The sequence below is a fragment of the Lactuca sativa genome, chromosome 4 (assembly GCF_002870075.4).
Source record: "Lactuca sativa cultivar Salinas chromosome 4, Lsat_Salinas_v11, whole genome shotgun sequence".
Lineage (NCBI taxonomy): Eukaryota > Viridiplantae > Streptophyta > Magnoliopsida > Asterales > Asteraceae > Lactuca > Lactuca sativa.
Window position 1 is genome coordinate 70,916,124 of NC_056626.2, and position 8,052 is coordinate 70,924,175.

Sequence of the window (8,052 nt, forward strand, 5' to 3'; positions counted from 1 at the left end):
GCTTAATCTTAGATATTCATTAGAAAGGAAGTCACACACCAAAGTGTATAGTTCCTTAATTATTTTATTTATTCCTTAATGAAAATATCATTAGGAACCCTTACATATAAACAAGGTTCACATACGTAACACCCAAAAATTTCTAACCAATTTAAAACTTTTCAAAACATTTAAAACCAACAGTTATTACAGATGTGTTTTCAAAATAGTCTATAATAGAGTTTTTCCCAGAACGATAAACAAAACATGAGGAACTGTATGATCATGCCTTCACCTTGCCACGATCCCATGATGTACCTGAAACAACAAACTGAAACTGTAAGCCCGATAGCTTAGTGAGTTCCCCCAAAATACCAATCTCATATAACTAATATCAAATCACATCCACAAATACAAATCAACATGCATAATGAGCCTTCAGCCTGACTGGACTGCCTTGCAGGGCCTACAACCTATCTAGACCGCTATCGAGCCTTCGACATGACCGGACCACCTCGCAGGGCATACAACCTATCAGGTCCGCTTACCGAGTATGTTGGCCTTTAGCATAAAGTAGGATCGCCTCAACCCAACCCTCAAACAGACAAGCATGTGCACATAAATATCAAACACTAACTCATATCATAACAGGAAAACCGATCTAACAGATCACTAATCATCGTAACATCCTAATAATCGGGATACAAACCTAACCGGTCACTAACATAACAACATACTATAACTAGAACTCTGACCTAACCAGGTCACTAAACATAAGTATATCACCATCCTAACTACCAGGATGTAATCAATAAACATATCATGCCATAATCCAGATGCAAGTATATAAAGGGATGGCCTTGGTGCCTTAGACCCATTGGTATAGTGAGGATAACTCACCTCACAACTGTTGACTCGAAAGATAAGCTCAACTCTCAGATCACTGACTCAAACTCCACCACCTATATTCACCACATAACCACACTCATAAGTTCCCAATGTCCCAGAAGTCCAATTGTCAACCCTTGGTCATAGTCAAAGTCAAAGGTCAAGGTCAACAATCCATGTTGACCTCAACTCGTCGAGTACGCTCAGCTACTCGCCGAGTTCCTAGCATAACTTGTCAACTCGCTGAGTCACAAGAGTGACTCGTCGAGTTCCTACGGTTTACAGCCGTAAAATCCTTAGCCAACTCGTCGAGCTCCTCTTGCAACTCGCCAAGTCGATACGTGTCCAAAGGTTTGGAAAACCCTAGCCAACTCGCCGAGTCACTCATCTGAATCTCTGGGCCCACAACAATCTTCGTTGGACTCGCTGAGTCGACCATACGACTCGCCGAGTCCCTTTAGTCCTTCATCAATACAGAGGCTTTTTAAGCCATTCTAAGGCTCCAAATTATATATCCAGCTTCCCAAGGCAACTTTATCATGTAAAGTTGCAAACTTTATGTGCATACAAAGCTCTCAAGTCTTAAAATGACAAAACCAAGCTTGAAAAGAAGTCTCACACTTGGGGGAAGGCTCATACTTGTCAAAGCTGATAACTTTTTGGACCTAGAGGCCAAAAAGAGCTCAGATCTGAAGTTGCAACTTCAGATCTTAGCTCAAACACAAGAAAGGTTTCCTAAAAACCCACCCGAAAGAGATCTAGGAAGAAATGAGCCAAGGTAATTGTTTAATACCTTCAAAAGGGTGCCTACTGAAATAGATATTTGATTCTCACGAGTTCCTTGCTTCAATCTACTTGTTTCCCCAAGTTTTCCTCTCCAAGATCCTATTCCAAGCCTAAACACACCAATGAAGCACACACACATGAATTGGGGTTTAAGAGTGTCAAGGGGCTGTAAAGGGGAGGCTGGGGGAGGCTAATGATCCTTTAAATAGGGTGCAAAACCCCGAAATTTAGGGTTTCATCTGCCAGCTCCTACTCGAGTCCCTTCTTGGACTCGGCGAGTAGGTCACTAAAACACGTGGGCCAACCCGCTGTTACTCGACGAGTAGGGCATCCAACTCATCGAGTAGACCTTGAAATCAAGGAAAATCTTATATAAAAATCAATACCTGAGAATCTGGGCGTTACAACATATGTCAAATAAACTACATTATTTACCTTCAAAGACCCCTTTCTTGAAGTTGGAACATGTGGTTGCCATTTATATAATAAAGATGAAAATGTCAAAGATGAGTTTGACTTAAAACAAGTTTAAGTCAAAAGCGCTTGCATATAGAACTTAATTTTATTTATAAAAATGTTGATATTTACTTTACAATTCTATTAAGAGATATAGTCTCATAAATAGAAGTTAATCATTTCAGAATATGAATATTATCATTATAAAAAAACGATTAAGTAAATTATCAAACATTTGAATAAAATAATTGAGACAAAAATTTAGATATGCTAAATTATAACATACATTGTTCCAAAACAAATATTGTTTTACACTACAAGTAATTTATGTTCTAAGCATATATAATAAACTAGACTCCGACAGTGTAGTTCCAACTTGATTGTGCTTAGATGGTACTCTTCAGTAAATATCTGGAAGCCAATTAAAGATATTAGATTAACATTTAAGTACCAAGTACGTAAGTATTATATGAAAAGCATAAGTTCTATCTAGTAGATACTAGAAGTACTAGCCTCTTCCAGACTTTCTTTCCAAGTGAGAGGAGTAAATCCTCTTCTAGTGTCAGTTTCTTCACAAAAGAAACAAGATCCATCTATGTGGGCTTTAGTAGATTTCTCGGGCTTAAAGGTGTTCAGTCCATAAAACATGAGCCTCCTGGATCACACAAGTTGATTCTTATAGCCTTGCATTATTCCAATGTTTAAACTAGCTTTAAATAAAATATCACTGTATTTACTGGAATATTGCTTGACCTGTTATATCATCACATATAAGTTTAGGTTATCCAAGACTTCCAAGAAGTCATGCATAACTATTCCTAGATTGATGTTAGAAGCATCTTTAGCATCACGGTGATGCCTTTACTAGGTATCATTTTCAAGTTTATTGCTCAAAGAAAATAATTTAGGACTAGGACCTTTAAGTGTATACAAGTTCATATGTCTCATGAGACTGTCTCTTAAGAAATGAACTCATTTACTGAAGTTGTATCTATTGAATGTTAATGTTTCATTAAGTCATTACAGAAAATGACAATTCATGATAATAATAATGGATTTTATAACTAAATTTTTTTAACAAAATTCATTTTGTATTTTCAATATTTAATCTTCAATAATTAATACACTTTTAGTTTCCAAAACATTAATTATCAAAGTCTAGGATCCAAGTTGTAAAAAAATAAATGGTTAGGTATCCTTTATCCCATCCATTTTAATTCAACCCGGTAGATATCGATTATCAATTATATATTGCTATATAATTCCTAGATTTATGGGATCTCTAATAACAACTTTAATTAGACATGTTTGATCCGATCAAATCATCCAATTTGAAAAACTAGTGTAATCGGCCTATAACTTGGTTATAGAAATTGCGAAGAGACCCCAACCATCAAAAGACAACACTTTGCGATTAGGTATCCTTTATCCCATTAGTGCACACAAGAGATGTGCGAGTATTTTTCAAAAGAATTGCATAGATTTGAGGTTTGTAAAATAGGTATTTATATGTTTTTATAATTCAAGTTTAAAAACATATGATATCCTGGTTATTACATGCATATAATAAACCATGGTATAAATTTTCAAAAGAAAATCACTTTTAAAGGTTCTATAAAAAGCTAGTTTTTATATAATTTGACGCAATTCAATTTTAATAACCGGTATTAATTTTGAGTGCATTTGAACCTTTTATATCTTTAATAAAACTTCATTATTACTTATATATATATATATATATATATATATATATATATATATATATATATATATATATATATATATATATTTGGAGTTTGTATAAGTTACAAAAATCACCATTTTAAAACTTATAATGGAGTATTTCAAAATTTTCCGTTATTAATGATTTTATAAAACCGGATTTTGTTTTTTAAAATATTAACTTGTTATATCTTATGTCCAATTTTGAAAACTCAAACTCCATATGATGTTTATTTTGTCCAAAATTATTTTAGCATGTGAAAAACTAATTTATTAACCACACATAATAATCGCAAAAAATAAACAACACAAACATGCATAAAAAGATATGTGCATAAACATTGCCAACTAACGACATTTTTTGTGAGACAACACAAAAAATAACAAGTCAATTCCTAAAGGGACATTTGAGGGGAACAAAAATCTTCTTGTAATGTTGTTGAAGAAGCTCCCACTTAAGTAAACACTCATTGCTTGCAAAAGATTTGAAAGGTTGTTTACAGGAAAAACTGCAGCGTTCATGACACTTATCAGAAAGTGTCATCTTTCTGTTCAGCACATTTTCAGCATATGTGTAGCATTGATGACATGTTTCAGAAAGTGTCATCTTCTTGTCTTTTTGTCTTCAAAAAATGGCTCCAACTTCATTTATTGTTACATCTTTGTACAAATAAATTATTTCTAAAAACTAATCTATTATTTTACAAAAATAAACAAGAAAACTAATCTATTTATTTATTACATACCATATGCACAAATAGAATAATACAACCATTTTTATAACAAAAACAACAAACACAACAACACAACAATCATAATGGTCATTGGCTAGTTTATGCACATAATATACATCATGATACACATAAAACAACGTTTGTTTTTCTAATACAACTTTAAATGACAAAAAATGCATGAAGCTTTTGTCACATAAAAAAATAACAATTATTAACTTGTCATAGAAAATATGTACTAACTTATTTTTTATACAAAAAAAAGTTATCCATATTCTCCAAAAACTAAGATTTCCAAAAATCAAAAAATCTAATCAAACTTGCAAGGTGGCTTTGATACCAATTGTTGGGTTTTTAGTTCAAAAATAGTTTCATAAACTGTGATATGTCATGCGGAATTGATCATAACACGATGGTAAGGAGTGCAAAATGACGTCTATTGCTAACTCCTCGGGGAAGTTCACATTCAGCTTTAGTAAACGGTCCACATACCTTTACATTTTCTACATGTGGCCCGTGATGGGTTCACCATCCTTCATTTGGGTTGTTATCATGGAGGAGATTATTTCATATCGCTCTTGACGAGCACTTTGATTGTAGCGGTCCAATAAGTCCTAGTGCATCTCAAAAGGATAATAGTCCTCATAGGACTTTTGGAGCTCGGTTGTCATGGTTTCCATCATGATGCATGCCACTTTTGTAGCATCTCTTTCATGTACCTCATATTCAGCAAGCTCTTCAGGAGTAGAAGTTGGGTCGGGTACCTTTAGCTCCTTGTCGAGAACATATTCTTTGTTCTCATACCGAGTGACCATCCTGATGTTTCTGATCCAATCAGTAAAGTTGGGCCCATCAAAGATATGTCTCCCACAAAGATTCATGAGAGAGAAGGAGTTAGTAGGGTTTGAGCCAGAAGCATTGTTATTGGAAGACATCTGAAAAGAAGAGGGAATAGATTAGATAGAGATAGTCCTTAATAAAACACCTAAATGTAATATTAAGACTAGGACCCAACACAATATTTTATAACTTAGAAGAGGGATGTCGTAATCTAAGCTGTAAGATATTTGAAGGTAGGTGAATGACGATTCACCAATTTCCACCATGAAAAACGAAATATTTAATTAGGTTTTAATTAGTATTAAAAACTCCTAGATTCTTTGAGATTCATTGAACTTCTTTCAATGGCAAGTTTCAATCTCGAGTGTGCGCTTCAAGTTTTGTGACTGGGATGTCGAGGATCACAAAACAAGGTGTGAAGTAACCATGCAAATTACTTGGTACCCTTAATGTATTACCCCTCAATCGATGTACCGTTTAACCACACACGCTCCATCGATACTATGATAAACATTAAGTCACCCTTTACCTACCTTGTTAAGTTCAAGTTAGTGTGTCGGTTAACCACACACGCTCCAGTAACGACTTAAACAAAGAGTAAAGTGTAATTTCATGGATTAGCACATTATTCACATTTTCCTAAAATAACTAAGATTGGGAATTTAATAAGGTTTAGTTACTTTAGTATTATCATTATACTTTTAATGAGAATTTATAAGTCCTTGTCCTACCCATTCAGCTAACGACCCTCCACCGATCAAGGAAGCGGTGGGTGAGATTGGACACCCATTAAGTTGCCATTTTTATAGGAAACAACCTTATACCCCCCTTATAGTCCGGCTTTGTGAATGAGGCGTACTAGCGGTAAGACGACTTGATCTTATATATATATATATATATATATATATATATATATATATATATATATATATATATATATATATATATATATATATATATATATATATATATATATATATAATTAACTTATTATATTATAAAGTATAAGGGTTGAATTTTAGCTTTTAAAAATCTAAGGATTGGAACTAAAGTTTTAATCATGACTTTACTTGTTCCAAAACTTGAGGGCAAGTTTTGTAAACTTTCAAAATTGTTCATTTCTTATAGCTTATGAATTTAATTGAGTATTAAAATGAAGACTCTTCATTTTTCCTAACTCTTGTGTTCTTTTAATGGATTTTATTAAAGTGTGACCTTTGGATTTCCATAACTTGAGGACAAGTTATGGACTCCATTTAAACACATAATGATCAAGATTTAAACTACCGAGTAGGTGACAAACAATTCCTATGATCATCTAATCTTCATAAGTTCAAGAACATGAATATGAAGATTCCAAGAATCATAAATTACTCATAAAACTTGTAATTTTTGATAATAGCCATTGTAAATGGATTAGCATAAACATTACACCATCTAAAACAAGTTTTATAACACCAAAACAGTTTAGGGTAATGTTTCTAGTCCATTTCCAGCAGCAAAATTCAAAAAATTGGACACTGCAACCTCTATTCGTAGAGTGCATGAACAGACTTGACGAGTAGCATGCATTTCTTCATGGACTCGTCGAGTCCCCCCATGGACTCGGCGAGTTCATACGAGCAGTGAACAAAAAATTCGATTTTCAAGCTATTTGCATCAAGTATCAAGTAAACAAGCCTAGGCTCTGATACCACTGATGGGGTTTGAGCATTCTAACACTCCTATGGTGTACATGCAACCCTAGAAACCTTGGATCTATGTTTGACTAAGATACATGCAAATAATTATTTTTCCAAGGTTCTTATACATCTTGCATGGCTTGGGGAACTTGAATCAAATAAAGCTAGTAGAATTACTTACCTTGTAGTTGTAGTTGATTGCTTGGAGTTTTAGAGCCTAGCACCAATAGTGTGGATTCCTCAAATGGAAATCAAAAATCACCACAAACTTTTGAACCTTGAGAGAATAGTAATCACCTTCTTGAAATCGGCCCTCTTAGTTTACTCACCACAACTAGTGTGATTTCAAGAACCAAAGTCTCCTTTATATAGTGTGGTGGATTAGGGTTACATCCATGTAAACCTTAATACCCATGTCTTTTCATTTCCATGAGATCCATGGGTTAAAGCTCCATGGAGTATCCATGGACTTTCCATGCAAGCCTAGCCCATTCCAAATAAGCATTAGCCCACACTATATAAATACAAGAGCCCATATTTAATTAGTCATACTTTTGATCTCTAAATTAATTCTAGATTAAATATAGATCAATACTAATTAAATAATATGATTTTATATTAATTAGAACTTATAATATATTAATAAATCATAACTTATACTATTCTCAAAAGATTATCCATAAATTGTTCGGGTGAAGTGCAACCCAAATGGACCATGTCGGGTCGGGTCAAGTACATACCAAATATAGTTATGGACTTAGACACTATATCCAACAATAATGACATTTACCTATTTAGCTACTACATTACAAGTTATTTTCCCATTTTACTACGTGGAACAGTAGACTCGATGTCCTTGAACAGTTCTGCTGTTTGTGTAAATAATCAATATGTGTCTCACATGATTCTCTTTGACCTAGTTAGGTTCTCATTGATGTGTCTATTATGGTCATGGACACTTGCCTAGT